At 39.6% G+C, this 25879-nt stretch overlaps 1 protein-coding gene across 3 annotated transcripts in view; it reads right to left on the bottom strand.

The window, feature by feature from the left end:
- ankrd11 (ankyrin repeat domain 11) overlaps nt 1–25879 on the bottom strand; it is a 111635-nt gene that overhangs the window by 76984 nt on the left and 8772 nt on the right. For 2 of the 3 annotated variants that reach the window (XM_085167051.1, XM_085167069.1), the window contains exon 2: nt 8097–8176. The exons of the other annotated variant lie outside the window; for it this stretch is intronic. The gene's annotated coding sequence lies outside the window, so the exon portion shown is untranslated. The remainder of the gene's footprint in view (nt 1–8096; nt 8177–25879) is intronic. 3 annotated transcript variants of the gene reach the window in all.

The following is a 25879-nucleotide window of genomic DNA, read 5'->3' as shown; positions in this document are numbered from 1 at the left end:
CTTTTTTTTTTTTTTTTTTTTTTTTAAACTGCTGTTCTAGGAGAGGAGATTTACTGAGTAGCACAGATTCTAAACACAGTAAAACATATGGTTAAGTTTTGCAATTTATACTAACTCTTAATCCAGGTTAAGCCATTGCAACTGACACAGAAGCATGAAACTGAAAACAAGACAACATGAATCGCTTTGTTATCTTTCCACTGTCCTCACTTTCAATAATAAATAATAAGGGTTATTTCTGCTCACAATGGACGTTTGGAGGGTGACCATGCATATCTGCATGATTAGTCCACGCCATTAAGGAAATGTGTCTGTGTTACCCGACATAAAAGCAGTTGATGCTTTTTCCTGTTCGGCCATTTAATAATTTTTTTAAAAATTTTACTTTTTAAGTATATTAAATCCCACTTACAAAAAGCTTCCTTTTGGTGGAAAACCAAAACCTCTTTTTTAGCACCAATTTTGAAGTTCGCTTAACCAATTATACAAACACTTATTTAATCGATCAAACAATGTTGGCACGCGACAGCATGTGTCATTGCTTGTGCACTTGTCAGTAAGATCTAAGACAACATTTGAGAGCTTGAAAATATGAATACGATTTAGGCCTGCACACACTATCACCACCACCCAGCATTTCTATTTATGCACAACAGCCACAGGGGCTGAAAGAGGGTTATTGGATGGACAAACAAAACCAAACTGTGTAGGGAAGGGAGGACTACTTCAATGTTATCTTATCCTCCCCCACCTTGGACAAAGGCCTAGCAGCTCTAAAATTAGCCGTCACATCTAAACACAGTCTTTGGTGTAGCAGCTACTCTTTGATGGGAACTTGGCTCATGGCTGACACACTGAAAGCGCACTCAAGCCTGTCTCAAAATGTAGAGATGAAGCCGAGATAGAACACAAATACAAACCAGACGAGCATAGCCCTCTCAATTTTTACAAATAATCTAGAAGAATATGGAGGAAGTTATTATTTTAACTGATTTCCCCTTAAAGAAAGAATGTAATGTAATGTAACAATTGTAATTTTACAAAATGACTGAAATGACAAGCATCTTCTAACAATAAATAAATCCAACAATAATTATACTGCCACATGACAAAAATGAAAGTGAGTCGCCATGATGTGATGTTTAAGATCAGTTCAAAAAACAAGAAGTGAAAGAAGAAAATGTGACTCAGCAAGGAGACTTTGTTTTTTTAAATACAGGGTTCCGGATGATGATAGAATAAGTAGCTGGCAATTCATAGACCACCAACATCATGAAGCAGCAGTGAGCCTAAATCAGTCTAACCATCAGGTACACTTCCTCTTTGTGCGTGCGTGTATTAACATGTATTTTAGCTTGAGGAAAACACTGCCTGAGAAACAACCATGACCTCCCAGCAAGAGCAGATTTAAGTTTTTTTGGTTTTTTTTTAAATAGATGAAAGCAGACCAACATCCTTTGTTCATAGCTATGCAGTGATACCACTATTTTGTGTGTTTTTAAGCAAATATAGGAGCGGGATTAGGTATAAATGCTATGTTTACAGTATTGAATGCGTTGGCCATTCACACTCTCTCTCCCTCTCTCTAGGTGTATAACATTTTGTATACGCATGCATTCTTTAACAAAAATATACAATAAAAAGACAGAGAGAAAACCCTAAAGAATAATAAATTAGAGAAATGTCCAATCTGATTGTGCACAAATGCAGTATGAAATATAGCAGCATGCAGTGATGAGGGGGCCAAGCAGTTCAGCAGGTTACAGTCACCATGGCAACCAGATCTGAATCGTGTTAAAAGCGCTGAAAAGAAAAAAGTATTTATTTCCCCTTTTTGCAGTACCCCTTGGTCATTCCTAATGGAATGTCTTTTTTGTTTTTTTTTTTGTTTGTTTTTTGTTTGTTTTTGGGGGGGGGGGGGGGGGGGGGGGCTGTGGTCTGTGAAAATAACCCAATCACCCAATTGTAAAGTCAAGGTGGCATGTTATCAAACAAAAGATCACATTTCTCTTGTAGCTTCCAACAGAGTTCAAATACAGAGTTGTAGAATTTAATTTTAACAAAGAACCAACTGTGTCAATTTTTCTGTGAGGATAGAAAAAGAAAAAGACAAAACAAAAACAAAAACTGGACTACATGTTGATTTAATACCTTCCAAAATGGCTGAAATTGGTGCCACGAGCTGATGTGAATTCTGCTCTCCTAGGAATTCATAAGAGTCCTTTTTTGAAAACCAAGTGTAATTGCACGTGGTTTGAAAATCACATGCATAAGTGAACACTCAATAAAACCTACTGGCATAACTAGACTGCTTGATATAGTGACACAAAAATTAAGTTAGAAATTATGAAAAAAAAACAAAAACGATGATCTATGAAAAGAGGTACTAACAGTTGAACTTCTTCACCCCCAATTATGTGTTGGTTCGCAAATATGGTGTCAACTGTCTCTAAAGACATGCTATTAAATTCTTACAAACAGAATAAATGGATTTGCAATGTCCATGGCTTCTAAGACTCAATCATGTTCTGCCAAATTACTTAAACCACTTTTCACCACTGAAATAATCTGTTAACTATCCCAAATTCATGGCAGAAAAAACAGCATTAATAAGGAGCAAGCTCAATGCTGCAAGATGTGTTTATGTGCCTGCCGCCATGCAATGCTTTGTATTCTTTTCACTCTCACACCTACGAGTTACTTCCACTCACTCATAGTGCTAAATGGTCTGAACCTTCATTACACGGAGAAGACGGGCCTCCCACTCACTACCCACTAGAAATGGCATTCTGCCACATGGGGAAGAGGGTGTCTGTGTGAGTGTGCTAAAAAAGCACAGGACAATGACACAAAAACAATGAGGGAGTAGTTAAACTCTCTCACAGCCTGTGATCCTTGAAATATTTCACATCAAATGCAAGTCAAAGTCCAACACGCTGTTATGGAGACGCTGGGTAGGAAGCTAAGCTTAGTACTGCATTCTCCCTCTTCCCATTTTCCTGAATCTCAACAATCTATAGCAGACCTCAAATTCCTATGCCTAAGATGTGAGCTCTCTGCCATTCAGTGTGGCTATTAGCGTATTTCTGCAAACTCTATACCACAGTGCTTTGCCTGTTCCCTGTAAACAGGCTCCTTCTATACAGCATCAGTATGCAGTTTGCTTCAGGGGGAGGAGGAGCAGTAGCACAGGAGAGGAAAAGGGAAGGCTGGGAAAACAAAGCCTCTATGGTCGTCTCTCCAGCCGGGCCATGCCGAGCCGCAGTAGCGGGGGCGAGTTATGTAATGTGACTGGCAGGGCCCACTTCCCTGTTCAGAGCTGCCGCTCACACTAATCCCCACTGAGGAACAAGCCCTGCTTTAGAGAAGGAAGAGGAGATAGAAGGGGAGTTGTGAGGGAGCCAGTGGAGGAGGTGTGATTACAAGAATTTTTCCCTTTCATCTGCACCAAATCGAACACCCAGACATCTCCCCTCTCAGCTCCTCTTTTGAAAGATAAAAGAATTATATCAGCACTGCTGATGGCTGGCTACAGCATAGACTGAGACAGAAGCCATGCAGTAAAGACACGTTCCCATCACTTAGGAATCTTTCTGATGACTAATTTATCAGTTGTTTAAAGCAGAGAAAGACTAAAAACAAGAAAACAGGATACAATCATGTGCTACATGTGAATTTAGAATCCTTCGATAGTCAAATCATATTTTAAATGCTGTAGATCTGTGTGGTTCTTCCTGTCCACACAGAACGTGGTTAATGGCAACATACTGGCCAGAGACCATAAAGTCAAACCTGACTTTAGGCGACAAAAGGCATATCAAAGAATACCTCTGATAATGGTTAATCAGTAATCAAACCTGGAACTGCCACTGGATAGACATGACAAGTCTATCACTTCATATGTGGATGGGGCTTCAGCTACACAACTTCAGATTTATTTATCTAGTGTGCCAGCAGCCTTTCGTTGTTACAGGTTAGTGTCCACACTGCCTGTGCAGAATGCTGCTACGCATGTGTCAGTTTACTCGGACACAGCCAATATACAACTGCTCATTTTCTACAACAAAGTGCTGCAGAACTGGCTCAGCTGTCATCTGCTTACTTTTCACCTTGCTTGTTTACAATTTCCAGACACAGAAGGAAAGAGGGGCGCAGCCGTCTGTTGAGGCTGCTAGTGGTGGGTGGCATCAACCAACAGAAAACTGGAATTGCATATAATAAAACAAACAAACAAACAAGCAAGCAAACAGAAAATTATATTAACTAGCTGGTATTTCTGGTGGTTACTAGTGAGGACAGACAAATGGTGGTCATAGTTCACACAAGACACTAGCTCATAAACGTAGTTCTACAAACATATTTGCTAAACATTTCTGTCAAAACGCAGTATGGATGCTGATTAATAAAGACGTCGGCGTAGGGGCTTTGGTGCACTGTAGTAGAACCTCTTCTTTCAGTCATGTTATGAAAAATCTGTGCTCGTTATGCAACCCATTCAGCTACACGATCTTGATCAGGAATCTCTACTTCAGGCCGAGAAAAATGAATGTGAGAAAAGATAAGATAACGCTAAAATGATGTCTGCACCATTTGTACGAGCAGATCACTGTTAACCCCACATAAAACTCACGCAGACAACTCATGCAGACATGACACCAAAACAGTCATGTTGGTAATAATAAACACACAGGGCAGAGAAAAGAACAAGTAATCACCAGGAACCTCAGTCAATTCTGCTAACCACGGAGACCAGGTGGAGGATTTAAAGCGGTTAAAAATAAAAGTCTGATTCTGATTTACTGAGCTGCTTGCCTGGAAACCATGTGACCAGCATCACATGAGGAGAGGGAGGAGGAGAGTGGCAACACACACACACACACACACACACACACACACACACACACACACACACACACACACACACACACACACACACACACACACACACACACACACACACACACACACACACACACACACACACACACACACACCTCCACTCCTGGCACCATAATAAGCTTTGTGATCAGTTTCCTTGGTTTCCACTGACAGTAAGCAGATATAGGCAGCTCGGAGAGGTAAACAGAAGCCGCTCTTGCTAGTGCACGGCCACAGGCGCAGAGACGCGAGAGAGGCGGATGGGGAGGAAGTGCAAGCGAGTCAAAAACAGAGAGAGATGAATTTGTGCAGGAGAAGAGGTGCATAGGCAGCCTCGCAGCTGTTGGGTGTCGGGCAGTGCAGACAGTCCAGACGCTGAACCTTCAGCAGCTGATTTAAAAAAAAACAACCAAACAACAACAAATTCAACTATTTTTTGCCCTTTCATTTCAATCTCATCTGTGAATTATATTTAACTGCTACCAACTACTGCATTTCCTGCCACAAGGCAGGGCGTGTTTGTTGATAGAAGTACAATAAAATGGGTTGTGCTCTCAGCTAGTTGCATTAATCAAACATAAAGATGTGTTTGTGCATGTGCAATGTATGTGTGAGTGAGACAGATAGAGGGTAACGGAGGGCTTTTGTTGGACACATGCTAGTTCTGCACTACATGAGCTGTGACCTACTTTTTTACAGTCTCAAACACACACAGCCTTTGACAATGGGACAGGAAAGCAGAGGTTAGGCTTGCACTAAGCCCTATTCTTAATACATGCATTCCAATGGATAGAGCTCAGGGGCTGCTGAGCTTTCAGCCTGCCTGTTGGTACAAGCATCTCCCTGCACAGTCTCATGCATGCCTAACAATACAGAGTAAATCCAACTACTTGTAGCATTTAAGCACATATGTGCATGTAAAGAGTCTAATGATAAGTAGAAAAAAAGAGCATTTTATAACTGATATATATTTGCAGCAAAAGTGAAAATTCTGAATAACAAAGTTTGCTTTTTAAAAATAAAACAAACCATTGGTAAGTATATAAGCTGCACTGCAACAAAACATGTTTGCCCTCATAGAAACACTAAACACAATTGTGATGTTTATTTCAATTTAGTCAGTAATGCATTAAAACATACCATATGATGATGCCATAGCACCAGTGGAGCTTTGATAGGCTTTGGGGGAAATAAAAAAACTGCAAATCCCATGAAAATGACATCTTTTCCTATTTTTGTAGTTAGCGGTGAGCATGAAACCACATGGAGGTTCATGCTGACAACTTGATGCCGTATATGCCAATGTAGGAGGTGCTCTGAACAGCTGATCAGATTGATAAATTGTTTGGATTATGTTTTTGCTGTTCCATGCACTTTTTACGTGATTTTTGCAAACTCCCAATTAGAGCAGGGCGATATGACCAAAAATATTTATCACGATATACATTTGAAAATTTGCGATAGCGATATAACTGACGATATAATTGACAGTAGACAAAATACTTTACAACTCCACAACTTTATTCGTGCAAAAAAAAAAAAAAAATCAAGGTATTTTCACTTAAATGAGCAGCTGTTTTTTAAGTGCATTAAAGTTATATAAAAATTTAACAGTGCAAATGTAAATTCCTTGCTGACAGTTTAACCAAAAGGCATTTCCAGTGGAAACTGGCCGACATATCCTCAGCATAACCATGTATAATATCCACAAAACTTAAAAAGAGGTTATACACACACACAATACCGTAATACTATGCTGAAGCACAGTACGTATCACTCCGCGAGGCTCCTGCCGATGATAGTCGCAATGCTCCGACAATCCATCAAGCGGTGCGGGTTCGTGGCTTAGCAAAGTCGTACTAAAACGTCTGACAGATTTTCGAGCGCCGTGTACATAAAATCGTTTCGAGGTCAGTAAACACAACCAGAATTCATACATAAGGCACACGGGATTATAAGAGGCACTGTCAATTTTCAGAAAAATCGAAGGATTGGTTTTAAGTGTGCCGTATTTTCCAAAAAACACTGTAATAACGACGGCCCGCTTGCATGCGCTACCAAAAATAGTGCTTTGTTGTGTATCTGACGGACGAAAGCTAAACCAGTTCCACACCACTGAAGTTGCAGCATTTTTACAAACCAAATGTGGTTCATCAGTTTCATTCAACAATCCGCTTTCGCCCTTCTCATTCTCTGTCGCCGGCACGCTTTTTCCGCCATGTGCGTATGAAAACAAAGGCACTGCGCATGCGTGTTTTACCCATATTCTATTGCGATATTTCATTTTCCCATCATTGCCCGACATTACACCGGTATTACCGTGAACGGTATGATATGGCCCAGCCCTACCCCCAACTGGAAGAAAACAGTGGTCTGGGACATGTTAAATCCGGTATATCCAAGTGCAATTTGTCTGGTTTTAGATGCCAAAAGAATTATTACTCTAGCTTATTTGGTTACACCTGGATTTGAAAATGGATGTTCGATAGTAAAAGGGCATGTTGGGAATAACACGGAGAGACTGTCACACCACACCAGAGCTGGAGTTATCCATTTTTTCATTTTTCTTTAATAGAAACTGGTTTTACACAAGATCATATCATCTGCCTACCTTTAAAGCTGTTAAAAACTAAAAAACTGATGCAGTAATATTAAAAATGAATGACACTCAAACAGCAAGAAAAGCCATATGCAACAGTTAAGCCAATCTACTTGATTAAATTCTATGTTATTTTAGGTTTGCATTATGTGTCAGCAGTAAGCTTCAATTTTCCTGTAAGGAGAGCTAACAACGTTGAAGGGGGACTAACAACAAACCCATCTGAATGCCTTTCATGCTAGAAAACAAGTTTACTTGCAAAATATCCAAATCTAATGCTTGGTGGGCTCTACAAATATATCACAATCAAATTAGTCAAGAACTTCAGGAGAACAAGCTATAAATACAGGGTCACCTAAACTAAAGCGAGGTCAATTCAGAGCTAACTCTCCAATTCATAGCAAACACCTGAAAACTTCTCCATGTGAATATCATTTGATTCCTGTGCTCTCCTCGTAAAGAATGTATTTGCACACAACATGCATCCCAATCCCAAAAAGCCCTCAAAAGAAACAAACAGCCATAAAACATCTTTTTAAGAAGAAACTTCTTGCTAGTAGAGGTTCAGTGAAAGAGGCCTAAAAAAAAACCAAGTAAAAAATTATATTTGTCAACATACCGATTCCATGGCTGTAGGAGAATGTCAGTGGGCTAAAATCCAAATAGAAAATACACCTGCTGCTGCAGAATCCACGAATTCTGAAAAAGGATAACAAAAAAAATATATATATATAATATATATAAAATGATTGAACAGCAAAACACAAGCAGTCTCACATTTTTATGCAACACACTCAGATGGACGGAGAGGGTAAAATTTATCCTCAAAGGATCTCTTAGTTATTTAACTGAGAAAAGCAGTGAAGCATTTTGTCCCCACATTTGCTCCCCCAACTGAACACTAGATACTCATATCTTTGTCTTATCCAAAACATGTTACCTCATGTGCTTCAAAGTGATTTCAATATGTTACAAAGATAAACTTTTCCTTATCCTTAACCTTCCACGTCTGGACATGTCATGTCCACACAATTTGAATTCCCATACACCAGTATCCTTTTTATGACTGTATAGTCTGAAAAAAAATATTCAACCTCTGAACAACAAGTGACTATATGAAATAGGTCAGAGACAGGTCAACAAGTAATGGCATAAAGAGAAATCCTGAAGTCAGTGTACTGCTGTTGGCCCTGCCCCCAGTCCAACCACACAATGAGGACAAGGGTTTATCAGGATTTAGGCAGCGGGACATGGGAGGGTATTTAACAGGGGCCCAGTGTTGGGTTTGGCATTCCGGTGATTTTGGGACAAAACTCCAATCTGAACCCACACGTATTTCATCATTTCATATGCTTTAATGCATTATAACAGGGCTAAAAGGAAAAATTTAATAGCATATTGTTTTCAGTTTTAGCACAGGCAGGGTGGCAAGTGTGAATGCAAGACAGGATTAAGGTCAGACCTCCCTAGGAGGGCCTGAGTGGTAAGGAGGATGATGGTTAGATGTGCATTTGTGTTTGTACTGGAGTGGAACCTGTGGGGGCTTTCCCAGTGGGAAGTACAGGATTGATGGATTGTTACAATCCAGACAGGGAGTACAACACTACCCTCCCAGAGTTTGTAATACAGGATAAGGACAATCCCTCTTATTGATCACACACAAAAAAAAAACGCCAACAAAAAACCAACTGACAAAGACCATAACGATGAAACCAAAGCCAACTTTGGTAGATAAGGTTAATCGGTCGAGTCACATTGTAGTGCTTAACACACCATATTACTAAGAATAAAAGTGTTTGAAATTTAACAACTGTTATCTGTACAATATAGTAAAACACTGCATTGTGTCACTCCAGAGACAGTGAAAATATGTTCCCTTATTGTTAAAAAATAAATTAAAAAATAAAAATAATATCCCCATTCCTTTCCCCTTCAGCATGACAACTCAGACAACAATGTTGCACAAATAACTTGTTTTGAGCGTGATTCAAGCACTACTACCTTCTCCAGAGAACTTTGCAGGATTTGAGATTTTTTTGTCAGCTTTCTACAAAATGCTTCTGCAGACACATTCATTGCTTAAAAAAAGGACTGACTGTATCTGGACATGCATATTTGATTCTGCTCAGCCTGTATTGCAGAGTATATCAAAGAGAGCAGTGTTTTATATTTTAATTATACTCTGTTAAACAGAAAAAAAAAGACAGCTGACCTGTCCCTTTGCACAAATTCTTTTAGAAGTAACTGCTAAGGAAATACGAGGGACATAAGAAGTTCAACTACGGTGCAGAACAGATGACAGATATCCATCTTCAGGGAGACAATCAAACAGGTGCCAATGAAATAAGCAAGAAAGAAAAATGGATTATCACATGAAATCTGCGGTGAGAATCACAAAATATGTGTGCATTGCTCAGGAAGCAAAAGCCAACTAACACCAAGGTGGAACTTACTGATGGTTTCTTCTTAGATAAAGAGCGTTGACTAAGCTACACCAGGAGAGCATGAGAGAGTGACACATATGTGCTGCACATGCACAAAATCTACTGAACAGGCAAATTTAGACAAAACATTAACCCGACTGACATGAGTCCCATAAAAGCCTAACTTCTGACTGTAGAAGTCTCCAAACGCTGACACGTTTCTATGTTTTCTATACAACTGTGTACGATTTGTTTCTATACTAATGCAGATCAACAGGTTGAAACACCTGCTTAAAGTGTGGCTCCACTTAACTCCTCTTAGTAAAAAGCCTTGCCTTCAAACTATGCAGAGCTGACTTCAAACATTTAACATGATCATGCATAATTAGAAGACATTTCTAGCTCTGCATCACCATGACAACAGGTCTGCATATTCACTTCTGCATCTTCACTGTCACCATTATCAAGCTGCTGAAATATCAGCAGTGCTTTTCAGATTGCTTCACCAACTTTATTGCAGCACTGCAGGTCACATGTCAGCGAGGAACAGAAGAATATGTGAGGTACGGTGCAATAAGCTACAACGTGTGTGCACTTCTACAAGCCTTTCTAAACCCTGCTCTAAGGTGAGCGAGCTAGTGAGACCAGCCCTGGTTTTAATGGTGACCTTCAACAAGAATCAGAGCCCGTCTTTGATGCTGACAGACTATGACTGATGAAAGAGATAAATCTCTTCACTGGAGCTTGGAGAATAGAATTGCGCCTAGACTGACTCAAACATTTGGTTGCAGCAAAATAAAAAAAGAAAAAAGACGGAGGCATAATTTACCTCCGTTAGGTAAGTAAATAACTTTACTTACCTAACCATCTCGTCAGCTGTATCAACACTGCAAATGTCCTGCCGTTTAAACTTAAGACTAGACTCACTGTGTGCAGTGAGGACAGAGACCAACAGTTCCATGTGAATGACCACTAATGGCACCTGAAGTGCGTGTTCTCTTTGTGTAAAGAGAAAGGCCTTCTCTGGATGTTTTGGGATTAAGGAGGACAGGCAAGATTTAACACAGGTTTCAGGGCACAGACATCTTTTTGCTTCACTTTCTGCAAACCTGAATCACTACTTGTTTTCCATCAGAAGTCTGGACCGTAAAACACAAACTCGACAGTGCTCCCCAAGGCTATAGCGCACCTCTTCAGTCAGCTCTGTGTCTGGCTGTCCTATCATAGAACAACCTGGAACAACAGCTCAGGCCCTTGTCTGATTTCATAAAGAGTGTCACAGGCCACATCGGCATCGTGCAAGGGCATTCAGACCAGAAATACTGCAGGACTTTACTGAGGTAAGAGACTGAAACAAAAAGTTGTGTTTTTCTTTGATATCACAAAGCTGTACTGCAAAAACTAGAAATATTGAACACATGGAATGGCGTGAACCAATGCTAGTGCATCTGACAAAAAAACAGACATCTCAAGAGTTATGTATGGAGATTTCTTTTGCATTTGACTTAGATCATCAGAGACAAAGAGATAACCAAAAAGAAGTATGCAAATAGTATTGCACCTCAAATGTACAGAAGCAGCTCAAATTCAGGCATCAAGATCTGGATTTAAAAAAACAAAACAAAACAATGAATTTCTCAACTTTATATTTACAACATATCGTTAAAATGTTCTAACGTGAACAATGTGGGGAACATATCATTTATGGAAGTGGTATAGACTGGGGTGCACATAAGTGGACCAAATAAGAAGTTGCAACGCACGTTTGCGTACATATAAAAGGCACTGTTTTTGTCCGCTAAAGTGGGATTTTCACGGCATATTCTGCACCACATCTCTTTGCGTTCATCATTTGTTTGAAGCCAGCTCACCTCCTGCAACCATACGCGCTTCTTTTGCGGATTGGACTCCTGACATTTCTTTGGAGGTGGAGGAACACCAAAGTAATTGCTTAAAGGAGCTTGCTTCTTCGACATCTTTAAGAGTTTTAAACAAATCTCTGTCCTCCTCCTGAAAATCTTATGTACGCAAACACACATTGCAACTTCTTATCTGGTGTGCGTCTTTAATTTTGACAGCGAATGCGCACCTGCTGACCACTTATGTGCATCCCTGGGTATAGAGACCTGCACATCAAAACAACTCCAGCACAATGGCCAACAAACAACAGGTCAGTTTGTCCATCTGTCATTTCATGTCTCAAAAAAAGAGAACTCAACGAACAATTTTTGGGTATATGTAGGGATAGGTATCGAAAACCGGTTCTTGTTGAGAGACCGGTTCCCACTGTTTCAATTCCTTGGAATTGTTTGCCATTTTTGCATTTTTAATTCCGCTCCGGACTCGTGAACCTCAACCCAGCAGCAGCGGTAACGTTTGCACGTCCTCTTCCATTAATGCGGCAGGTAAATAATCAACTAACAGTGCATATTATGCTAGCGCGATCTGCCAAAACCTGCCATTACTGTGCATTTAGGTGACCATGATGAGAGAGACAGAGTCTGGCTGGCTCAGATGCTGGCAGTTCTCGCTGCAGTCTACCGGTAGCGTCTCCTTTCAGGCCAGGATAGACGAATGTCACCGAGCAGTGACTAAGTTTGTGGTCAAAGCCTTGCACCCATTTGCCACAGGAGATGCCCCCGATTTTCGGTAAGTGAATGTGTTTAATTGTAGGCAGGATCATTACTGGATATTCTTGTGTAATTGCTACAGAATAATTTATGTTATACTTTGTTATTGTTACAGAAGAATATTTATTTTATTATTTTACATTTACATTTTTTTTTCCTGGGGACCCTGTGACACCCCATTGAAGAGCTGTAGGCTGTGGATCTCTTAAAATCTCACTGTTGGGTTTTTAAGGCCATGTTACTCCTAAATTTCTATCTTGTTCAAAGAGAAGATATAAAACAAAGTTCTAAGCTATTCGACCTTAGTGTTCTCCTTTTTTAAAAAGAATCTATAAGAGAATCGATAAAGAATCGAATCGTTAAACAGAATCGAAAATGGAATCGGAATCGTGAAAATCGTATCAATACCCATCCCTAGATATATGCAATCAATATTTCAATCACTAAAAACAGCAAGGTCCTTCCAGAGTAGAGCAGGGCGATATGACCAAAAATATTTATCACAATATGCGTTTGAAAATTTGTGATAACGATATAACTGACGATATAATTGACACTATTAACTTTATTAGTGTAAACTAATAACTTTACTAGTGTAAACTTTACTACTAACTTTATTAGTGTAAACCCCCCCCCCACCATCAATATATTTTCACATAAACAAGCAGCTGTTTTTATCTGCATTAAAGTTATATAAAAATTTAACAGCACAAATGCAAATTCCTTGCTGACAGTTTAACCAAAAGGCATTTCCAGTGGAAATTGGCCGACATATCCTCAGCATAACCATGTATAATATCCACAAAACTTAAAAAGAGGTTATACACACACACACAATGTGGTAATATTATATTGAAGTACAGTACGTATCACTCCGCGAGGCTCCTGCCTATGATAGCCGTAATCCTCCGACAATCCATCAAGCGGTGCGGGTTCGTAGCTTAGCAAAGTCGTACTAAAACATTTGACAGATGTTCGAGCGGCGTGTACCACATAAAATCGTTTTGAGGTCAGTAAACATAACCAGAATTCATACATAAGGCACACGGGATTATAAGGGCCACTGTCGATTTTCAGAAAAATCAAAGGATTGATTTTAAGTGTGCTGTATTTTCAAAAAAACACGGTAATAACGACGGCCCGCTTGCACGCTCTACCAAAAATAGTGCTTTGTTGTGTATCTGACGGACAAACGCTAAACCAGTTCCACACCACTGAAGTTGCAGCATTTTTACAAACCAATTCTGGTTCATCCGTTTCATTCACCGATCCACTTTCGCCCTTCTCATTCGCCGTTGTCACCGCCATGCTTTTTCTGCCATGTGCATATGTACACAAAGGCACATATTCTATTGCGATATTTCATTTTCTTATCGTTGCCCAACATTATACCGGTATTACCATGAACGCCCTCTGGAATGTGGCCCAGCAGTATTCCAGAGGGCCACTTATTTACATACGTCTTGTGGATAATCACTCCACTTACACTAGAACCGTTATGCTAAGCCAACATTAGGTAGGTACTTTACATAGATTCATGTGAGGTTATTTTCAGGATCACTGCAGAGAGAATAGCAGAGCAGTAGAGACAAATGGTAAATGGCCTGTATATAAGCAGTAATATTTAGACTAACTACCCTATGTTGTCTAATTAAACCTTATTTTCAGTTACCCCCAAAATATTCTTGCAGCTTTAGATGATCCACCATTCACAAAGAAGGAGAGTTCATAAGGGTGGGTTAGCTTTTAACTGCAATACTCTGTATCAATAATCAAAATCAAATCCACAATTAGATGAGCTTCTTCACTTAGTAACCTAATATAGTTTTACCTGTTCAACAGACATCTGCTCATGTACGGCCACAAATTCCACAATGTACAAAGTTCAGGAAAAGGGTAAAAAACAAACAAACAAACAAACTCTGTCACCCTCTCACCCACTGTGTCTGCTGTTTCGTCTGTGGCACACAATTACTGTTTCACGGGTGGATAAAGCCACAGTAATTGAATGTTACATTAAATTGCAACCCACCCTCCCCTGATTCCCAGTTACAGCCACCAAGCCTTAATGCCTTTTCTGGTGGAAACCCTGGAATAACTATCTTCAACCACCATTTTGCCAAAACACACCGAAAAAAAATTGGCTTGTACTGAAATAAAGTCTTGCTTTGCCCTTGAGGTGGGGGTCCCCATATGGACGTAACATCAAATGTAAACCATTAATAGCATCTGAAGGGTGCCTGGTGTTGATGATAAACCCGTGATTATATTGAGTCTGAGATAAACAATATGAAGCAACAGCAGCTCAGCAGAACAGCCTGGGTTCAGCCTGCAGTATGTCAAAGGATCAGGTATCAGGCCTTATTGTAATATTTTAACTAATTAGATTCAGTCATCTGCTCCTCTATGCGCAAACACTGGAGGGGAAACCTGATACTGGAGGGTGTGGGTAGACAGCTGTGGGAAGGGAGGATGGGCCAAGGGGAGGAGAGAGAAAAAGAGATGCACACCGCACATCTCCTCTTCAAAAACATCTACATTATTGATAAAGGCTGGTTTCTGCAGGGAGGGACCAGAGCACAGCGATCCTACACATCTCCAGCACGAGCCACCAATGCATACGCCACCATTTGAAGCTTTATTTAAAAAATAAATGAATAAATAAAAAATATATATAAACACCACATACACTCATGCTTCAGCATGGAAGAACGGAGGAAAAATAAACAGAATAAGTGGGTGAATAAAGAAGCAGGGAGTTGGGACAAACTGCTTCTTTAGAAAACATAAGAAGGAGAGTCTGTTGGAGGGCTGTGAAGGGTGGATACCAGCTGAACAACAAACCAGCTATATAAAAGCCTGATATCAAAAGAAAGAAGAGGAGTGAGGGGAGGGGGAGAAGGGCTGCAATGAGAAGGCAGCAGCAGCAGCACTCGTGACACAGTTAGCGACAGCGCTTGTTTGTTCGGCACAGCCATGCCGCGGCAAGCTCAGCTCACACGCTCGCACGCTCAGCTCCCTTCACTACGGCTCCACTGCTGTTGTCAAGGTAACAAGCTCTCTGGACTGAGGGGGAAAAAAATCCTCACATTCAAAATACATCTTTTCAAATGCTGAACTCGAGATGAGGCTTGCATGTGTTCTCAATATACGGCTAGGGCATATACAGGGTGGTCTTCAGAAAAAGAATGCTTCTCGTTTTACTGTAAAAACTATCATTTCCAGAGAGCCTTTTATCCAATATAGACAGAATTAAAATGAAGGACCGCAGTGAAAGCACTAGAGCTGGGAAATTCATATTTCAGAGGTGCTTTTTAAAAATTAAAATTTGAATCCAAGGTCTCGTCACGAGAGCAAAGATTACGGCAGAGGACAATCTTATCTCACTAGGTGAAACACCCATGGGATTCCAACTGGTTAATCATCACAGGGATCCATATAAACAAAGGAGAAAAATAAAAGAGCATGCAACTTGTGCTCATATGTTACAAGTGTGGGTGTGAGAAAAGTAGACTGAGCAAGATTTGTCCAAACTAAAGCTAAAAATAGCCACTTTTTGCAGTCAGAATGAATACTAAACATTACTAGAGTTCAGTAGTTAAAGACATGAAAATGAGGAGCAAGGAAAATCTTATGTTCCTAATAATTTCTTAATATACAGCTGCCAAAATCATAACAACATTGCAAACAGGTGCTGTAGAGAGTCATGGTCACATATATCCATTTCACACAGTGACTGATTTCAAATACGTTAAATCCAAAACACGTTTTCTTCTAAGAACCCTTGCTATATTTTGCAATATAAACCTGCACATCGGTGTCAACATGGTGTGGGCTGGAGTGGGTGGATTTGCTGGCCTGCCACTGTCCTATTTTACAGCAGAGGCACTGGTTGATGTTCCAGAAAAAACTGCCAAAAACAGCAGTCCCTTTCAGACCCAGTCTCTCCATCAGTACATTCCTGCTACGCTATGCTTGTTTCTTCTCTTCCTTTCTTCATATCATGTGATTGATATGGAATGTCATTTAAAAGGGGGTTTTCATAGGACCAACTTCCTTAAGCTTAAAATTTCAGGTACACACACACACACACACACACACACACACACCTTTAGTCTCTTTCTTAGGATCCTATTGCAAACACATACAATAAGATCACATTACATCTATAGTCTGTAATAGGAAAACCAGCATTTTACTATTTGTTCATCTGAAATATTTTTGTTCCATTTATTAGAAATGGCTTTTCTTCACTTAAAGCTGTAGGCTAGTTTCACACAAATATTTCCCGCTTGCCTTTTTTAAAAGACGCACAAAGCCGGAAAATTGCACTGCAATGTCTGATGGACTACACACACTGCTGTCTGCAAACATACTAAACTAAAAGCTAAGATATGGGTCTGCAAAATGAAAAATGTATTTATTGTGCCGCTCGTGTTAAACAATAGGATTGTAGAGTAAGAAAAGACCAGCCATGGTGTTCACTGATGCAGTTTACACACAAAAAAAAAAATGTTTAAACCGAGAAAGCTTGCTCTGCCATTAAGCCTCGCGCACAACCTGAGCATTTCCACAGTTCTGCCATTTGTCATTTTCTGTTGCCATGGTTTCAGTGAAAGACAGAGCTCTATGAATATTGGAAATGGAGGAGTAGCAACACATGGTACATAAACACCCGCACATGCTCTAACACCACAGAACGAGTCAACTGTGCTGGTTCTAAAAGCCTGCAGCCATCCGCTCACCCACACATTTCTTAGCCAGTAAAAAAGCAGGCATTTAAATAAATATCTCCAGCTGACACACATTGTCTCAACACATACACTAAATCAAATATCCAGCTACAAAGCCTGCTTGCCAGTTCTACACACGGTTATGAAATGGATTTCTTTAAACACACACAGTCTGTTCTCCATAAAACAGCATGCCTCTCTAGAAGATACAGATAACATGATAAGAACAATTATTGGACAGTACAGATCTGCAGCATTGATGTGTGATAGAATTATTATTATTATCCACATAGCTGACATGAGCCATTGTCAAATGCACTAAAACCTACACATTAACTGACAACAGAGCATACAAAAATGCCAATGTCCAACGCAGGGGGAGTAGATATTTATCCCTGCTAACAGAGTCCATTTGATGACCAACATAGCTGATTTGGGTTGGTTTTAAGAATGGCGAATGTAAAAGTTAGGGAGGCACCAGTCTAACTAGACAAATTTGACTTCAGGTATCTGCTGATACAGAATATGGACACAATAGCATAGTAAAATAATACTGCATTTTATATGGTGGTAAGAGACTGAGGATTATTCTTTTATGTCTAAACGCTCTTTCACATAGGATGCGGCATGGTTTAAATGCTAGCTAGACTGAATGGCCTAAAATTTGTGTTGTGCTGACCACTGTGCTCTGCTTGTACGTCTTTTTTAAGTTGAGCAATTTTTTTTTTTTTTATTACAAAACAGACTACAAGACAAACAACATATCTCGCATTCAAAAAGAAGAAAGCTTTGTAACTATCCCTACTAGTGAATAGTGTGTCATTTCCACAACACTGCTTTCCTCCCGAAGTCCCGAGAGCTGTTGAAAGGAATCACTTACTCAAAGGCTCTTGGGGTTACCATGTTTGCATGTAAACTTATGTCAAAAGAGTTCACCGAACTCTGATATGCACAGAATGTTTTCCTTCATCGTGTGGTTGAACTTTGCGCAGCTGTAGGCTTTGTTTTTACTGGTTGAGGGAAGGTACGTCATACCGCAGCATCGCAGCGGCTAAAACCATTATCATCTTCAAATTATGCCGACAGTCATAGCAAAGAGATGAAGTACTTTTGAAATATGGGGAAAGCCAAAAACTGCGCTTCCTCCACTTCCGTAACATTGATTCATTAATGTTGAATTCTCTCGCAGCTGCTCTATTCCCATGTTGTTGCAGTATATTAATAACTACCTTGTATTGTGGATGAATAATCTCAGTTGTTCTTCTGACTGAAGTTTGGCCCCTATATAGCATCCTGCTATGCGATTGCATTTGTCCCTGACCACCAGAATCTCTCACGTTAACTTTTATCGAGTGGAAAAAAAGTTGGCGTTCATCCTCCAGCTTTACTGTGCTAATGTTATGCTAACATAGCTGTGTCGCTAGCAATCACGTAGCACAACATTATATACCAGGTAATCCAACTTCAGTAACCCTGCAAACGCCACTGCTGTTTAGTTTTCTGTCTTCATTTATGTCGGAAGTGATAGCAGAGCTGTACGTTTTAATTAGTTTCAAAAATCTCTCAGTCAAAACATGGTATGAAATGTTTAGGTGTAAACTAGCGAGCTAACTTCCTGCTAACTTCTAACTCTGTTAAATTTAATAAATTCTGTTTTCATGGATGCCTGAATGTTAAACTTAATTGTTACACCCGATAAAGCAGCAACGCTGATGATTTTATTAAAGATGAAAGAATTTAGACCGTTTTTAACTCTCAGTGTTCGTTTGACTTTGGGACCTGAAATGGACGGAGTTTTGGACCCAGATTACTCCGCGAAGCTCCTCACTACGGCAGCCGTAATGCTCTGCCAATCCATCAAGCAGTGTGGCTTACCAAAGTTGTACTAAAACATTTTTAACAGATTTCTGCACGCTGTGTAGCACATAAAATCGGTTCGAGGTCAGTAAGTACAACCAGAATTCATACATAAGGCACACTCTCGATTTTTGAGAAAATTAAAGGATTTTAAGTGTGCCTTATAGTGTGGAAAATACGTTATACAGAAGAAAAGAATATATTGCGATATATATCATTACCGCACATGCTTCAAATTATATCGTGATATGAATTTTAGGCCATATCACCCAGCCCTACGTCAGGTGCTAAAAAATAAACCTTAGACTCAAACATTAGAACAGGCTTTTCCCCAGAGCACGCCGTGTGATAAATACTCAAAGAAAACGGCGGCCGTTACAACCTATGTCTAAAAATGTGTAGTTTCATGCATCGGTAAAACACTCGACTACAGGTACACAACACCCAGCTGGAAACACTTCACCTACTTGAGATTCACAGAATTTACAGAAAATACTACATTTTCTGTGATTTATATCGTTATCGGGACGATAGAGGTTTTATATCGGGATATGAGATTTTGGTCATATCGCACAGCCCTAAATGGCCGCATCCTATGTGAAAGTGCCTTAAGATAACATCAGGCTTGACTTAAACGCAAAAGCCTGTAGCAAATAAAGACATCCAAAAAATATGCAAGAACTAAATTTGTATTTATTAGTAAAATAATACATCAGAACACAGTCAAAAGTCAAAACAACTCTACAAGTCATAGTCATCAAGTACTTACACAGACACACAAAAAAAATTGTGGAGCTAAAATACTGATTCTTTTTGGGTGTATCAAAAAGAATCATCCCATTTAGAAGTGCTTTAATTCTGCAGCCTTTCATCAGATATATGTGCTAGTAGAAAGAAGGGATTTCTGAGTTTGACAGTATGTAGCATAACAGCATTGGCTACATAGACTCCAAACATGCTTGAAAATGTAGTAAAAGAGCCTGAATATCGTATGGACATACCGAGTACATCCAAAGGGCCACAGCATATGTGAACGCTGTAGGTTTTGTAAGTTAAACTTTATAATTAGACATGTATTTTAAAATGTACAGCAATTCTCTACATCTTTTACTTAAAAAACAAACCAACAAAACATACACATTATATTAACACTATACTATTAATGAAAGCTTCCCAATTAGTACTAAAAGCATCTGCCTATTCAAATATCTGACTGAAGAAACTAAGAGAAGCCAAGGCATCATCGCTGGAGCTTTTCATTCATGACCCCCTTGACGTCCCCACAGTTTGCAGTTAAGTAAAAAACTTTTGCAAACATAGAAATAAAAGTTAGTGAAGCAGGAACAAAATATCTCTGCTGCCTCTTTGCTGTTAGCTTCCTCTATGCTTCATTAGCCCTCCCGTGAGCTGCATCTGACATGTGACGAAGTAAACAAGGAACGACATAGAACTTGAGTCAACAGACTGGCCCACATTACTGGCAATACCCAGTCAGATTTTTGAATCAGGATTAGACCAACATGCATTTCAATGAATGCCCAGTAACCCAGTTATTGAAAGTTAGAAGATGAACACTCATCACGGAGCATTTTCAGTATTAGATATCAGATTAGGTCTGATAGGAAGCATCTCCTGTTGTGTGCTACATGTGAGTGAAACAAGAATCATGAGTGAAAACAGGTATGAAGACACGTCCTAGTTTATATACTGGTAAGAGTAACTGTACGAAACCACACAATTCACAAGAAGCCATTTCAGACTTTCAACATGTTCTGTTGAGTTTACTGGCAGCAACCCTATGCAGCCACACACAAACACTGTGTTTCTCTTAGATTTCCCATTTCGTTCCCATTAGGAAGCTGTCTAAGCACCAACACAGTGTGTATACGTTAAAGCAGGGAAACTACTGGAAAGCATGGAAGAAACAGCTACATTAGTCTCTGGCTATATATGCTTCTGTTAAGCAAATACTACCCTCTAAAGATCTGTCGCTGAAGCTAAAAATGCTGTGACAACGTGCAGTATCCCAAATAAAGGATATTGATCATGAACACATACACCCCACGAGCATTGTGTATTTTTTTCTTCTTCTCTTACTCCTAAGACGCAAGAAGACAAATTGCACACGAGGTTGCTGCAGAGCACTTTAATCTCATGGATGAAAACCAAGCTACTAACTCTCTCCACTCTTTCTGTGGAGGTATGACTGCCATGCACTCACTAGAGCAGAAAAACACAGCAGTCTGGATAGTGGCCATTTAATACTCAAAAAAAACCCAACTATTAATACATCACCAAGAGAACAGCAACGGCAGTATTACAACACAGCACTGATTTTATTTATCAAGGTGCACTTGTACGCGAGTGAAAATTGTTCCCCTCACTTCGCACAAATCTTTCTGCCTAAAGCTCCCTATATGAAGCAAAGGTAACTGAATTTAAGAAAACAAGACACATACTCATCCTGTAGAAATATAAAAATCCAGAAATGCAGAAACCTTTAAATGCTCTTGGGCAACTCTTTATACTTACATTCTGATTATATTATGCTCAGTAAAAAGGAAACAGTCAGTTTTACCCTAAGTTTTATATAGTGCCTATGCTTCGACATCGAAATCCACCAGCCTTTTGACTTGCATTCCTGTACATTAATCCTGTTGGTGTGTGCTTATAATTTACTATCACTGTTGTCATGGTAGGAAACAAGGCAAACAGTTAGGTTCAACGCCCTTAGCCTCCTGCACAGTGCTTCCTGAGGAACCAAGGCTACTGCATAGAGGTGGAGATGGGGGAGGAGACTGTCAGAGAGAGGGTAGATGAGCATGTGAGGATGCAGCGTGCAAGCATATTTCTGGGCTCTGAAATAGGAAGGAAATGGTGGCTGAGGCAAAGTGGAAGCAGGAGAGAGGGGAGAGAACAGAGGGCTGGGATGTGGAAAGCAAGAGGACATGAGTGGAGTCGAGCCAAATGTGTGAGAGAGCAGCATAACAGCGCACAGCGGGGCTGAGTTCAGCAGACAATATCATCTATCCAGGAATCACAGAGGGCAATATGATGAAATTAAACAGATATGTTGCACGTGAGTATGACAAGCATGCATTTGTGGCAAATGGCTACATGAAGAACAAGTACAAATCAACAATCGAATTGAGGAAAATTACGTTGCGCTGGCATGGCAAAGGACGCAAGAGAGACATTATTAAACCTTTATTTATTCTGAAGGACCAAAACCCCAGAGAAGGGACCATAAAAAAAAAAAACTCACTAGCTTTAAAATGAATTTACTATGCTTTTCATTATTTTCTGTCATTATTTACATGCAATTAAATTGCCAGTGTCAAATAGTAAGGTGTGTGTATGTACAAGTTATAAATCATAAATCTCATGGTTTAGACTAATCTAAACCCTTACTTTCAGAGTTTCTCTTTCTACTCTTTGATTTAATACCAGTAAGACAGGATATCCCTAATGACAAAAGCACACAGCTCTCTCTAAGCACAGCAGCTCCATCCATTCACTGTTCAAACCTTTTGTTTGCAAGGTGCAACCAATCAGAAGATAGACAGCTTAAAGGAAGCTAAGATGTTTTGTTTCAGACAAAGGATGAACAGAGGACATCTACCTTTAAGCATGATTTTGAACAAGTATGCAAAGCTAGATTCCAAAAATAAAAATATGCCGCAGGATATGAGCAAAACAGGTCTGTTTTGATAAGTTTATTTTTTATATCCTTCTGCAAACACTCTTTTAACATATATAACAACACCTAATGATCCCAAAAGCTTACCGGTTCTAATGACATCTGAAGTATCAATAGTTTCTGACAAAAATTGCAGGAAATTAAACAGGCACTTTAAAATAGAAGCACATTAGAAGTTCTTTAAGGGGTAACAATTAAGGGTTTGGCACCAACATCAAAGCCTTGAGAGCTCGCTTGCTAAATAATAAAAAACATATTTTGCTACATGTCTTAGAGGTGCTTGTTGGAGGATGAACGTAATTGGGGGGGGGGGGGGGGGGGGGTTGCAGTTCAAAAACCCACAAAACTGTGCTGTGCTCACAAAACTAATGTAAACAGAATCCTGTAAGATAATTATGCATTGGAAAATGAGGCAATAGGTTTTAGAATTATATTAAAGGGAGAAGCACAATTTCTAGTACAAGTGCTGAAACTTTAAAGCACTAATGTGGTCCTCCTCCAACACCTTTCTCTAAAAAAAACTGTACATTCAAAACAGGCTATGCTCTGATTGTGGGTGAAAACTGGCTTTGCATAAGTAATGAGGAGGAATAAAAGACTGTCCTACATCCACACCAGAGATTACACTGCTAGCTGCCGTTTCTATAAAAAGATTCAATGCAGGGAGTATGAGTGACACAGTCTCACACACACACACACAGATGGGCACAAAAACAAGGTAGTATATTTATAGGACAAAAGGTTTTAGCATCAAAAAAAAGGATCAGTCTCTGGTTAACTGCAGTCATCCAATCACAGATCTGCGACTGTTTCAGGCTTTGGAAGACAAACACAGCGAATGCTGGAAAGATTAATGGCTGCTCCAGACCAACTTCAAATGCCTTATACATTTCCTGTTCTCCTGTTTTCCACTTCTCATTTAGACTGCTTCCTTTTTGGGCAAAAAACAAACATCTGTGAAGTATTGTCACAGTGTGTGACACAGGAATACAATGCAGACGTACAAGCCCAGTCTGAGAACCAAACACACGTTAGCCTGTAGCTTTAAGAAACTGCTCTGAGCTGCCACATATTCAGCAGGGAAAGTCCCTGTTGCAGGCTGACTGAGATGATGTGATTTTCCATTGCATGATGACAGCTGGGTTAAACACATTAGCTACTGGTTTCAGGGAATTTTTTTGTTAGCCCCAAAAGATAATTCCCTCTACACTTAAAATGTTGAAATAAAAAAATGAATCAGATTTGTTATGTACTTCAGTATAATTGACTTTGGTTAGAATATGTTAAAATGTAAACCCCCTAAAAGTGCACAGCTTTATGTCAATCAGGTTACAAATACATGTTCCATAATATTTTTGTGCTCTGTGTCTGCAGCATAATAGGCAATCATGTTAACTACAGTAACCAGTCACCCCTCCCCCCAAAGGGACATTTTAAGGCAGGAAAACCCCTTGCTACTTGATTCACTACTGGAGAATGAGCAACAGTTTCAGTTTTTTTTGCCAAACTGCAGGGCATTAATGTCAGGATTGGCTGATAAGAGAGAAATGGGATTTGGGGGAATTTGAGTTTATGTTAAATGAAACTCAGTACATAAGCAACTATATCACGTGGATTAAAATTTGCTCTTTGTTGTGACCATTACAGTGCATCCTACTTTTGCAAATAGGACTTGAGATACTTCTACAACTTGAGTGGACTGTGTTTGACTAAAACACTCTGGAAAGGTTGTCTAGACATGGTCCCAGAGTTTATGGCATATGTCAGGCTAAGAATGAAGTCATGAGGTTGAGAGAAATGTTCCTATGAGACTGGGTGGTCTCAACATACAGATCTCAGGAAGGATTAAAAAAATATTCTGCAGCACTTGAAGAGCGGTGCACAGCAGCCTCAATCATTTTCAAATGGAAGCAGTTTTGAACCACCTACAGTCACCCTAAATCTGTCCTACAGACCAAATAATTAATCAAGGACAAAAGGCCTTTGTCAAACATTAAAAAATGGCTATGTCTGCCCAGCACATTATGTTCTAATTATAATGAAAGTAATCTGGATCCTTACCACAGTTTAATGGGGTTCTTTTATTTCTCATGTTTAACCTCTACACTAGGTTACGTATCAATGGGTCTGCAAGCTTTTCCATTTATCCAGCAACTAACAGAGACAAACCAACAAACCTCAACAAAAAAACTCCCAGTACGGAGGACCTGCCTCCTTGTCCTCCTTGTGAATGTCAATACTGACAAAAATAACTTGCATTTCTGGTATATTTTAGAATTAAGTCATCATAAAAAGTGACTTTGTCTACAGCAGCAGCTTTGTCCTTTTTCCTTCTCCCCAGCCTGTGTGTCATGTATGGTTTACAAACCCTGTGGGCGCACCTTCAGCTGCAAACACGTGGACAATAGAAATGTGGTTATGTGAGACTGCACAAAACAGAAAGTGACGAAGTTGTGTTATCGTTCTACCTCCCCAAACTTTCATGATAAGCTCCAGACATATGTAGTTTATGTACTGTCCCGTACACGTGACCTTTTCTCACTTGTCCTAGCTGTTAACTGTTAAGAGCTTCACTAACAGCCTTCACATACCAGTTCAACAAAGTCACAATAAAGGTTTTACTGAACAGGAAATGTCCATATAATGTTCTAAATTTGGTCTCGGGTGTAAAATTAGCAGAGTACCTTAAATACGGATAAGTAACTCTTTTGTAAATAACAGAAACATTGTACAAATGCATATAATTTATTCATTTAAATAATCATGAATAGGTCTCTCGCCATTAAATGTGCAGTTAAACATATATGAAAGGCCAATGATGTATATTTATTAGAGGATGTTACAGTGCGCTGTGAGAAAGAGTTCAGGCTTTCATCTGTGTTTTTTTCATGCTTCAGACTGAAAAGCCAGTCTACGCATGGCTTTAACACATTCCCCCAATATCCTTCAACAGTGTCACATGCACAACTACGAGGACATCCAAGTTATCCTGGAAAGCTAGAGGAACTCAGAAAAATGACACAGTGGCCTCATTTGTCTGAACTACAGTTTATGTCTGA

This window comes from Neolamprologus multifasciatus, chromosome 1, assembly GCF_963576455.1.
Source record: "Neolamprologus multifasciatus chromosome 1, fNeoMul1.2, whole genome shotgun sequence".
In the NCBI taxonomy this organism is placed as follows: Eukaryota; Metazoa; Chordata; class Actinopteri; order Cichliformes; family Cichlidae; genus Neolamprologus; species Neolamprologus multifasciatus.
The sequence above is the reverse complement of the archived record's forward strand: the minus strand, read 5'-3'. Positions and strand labels throughout refer to the sequence as shown.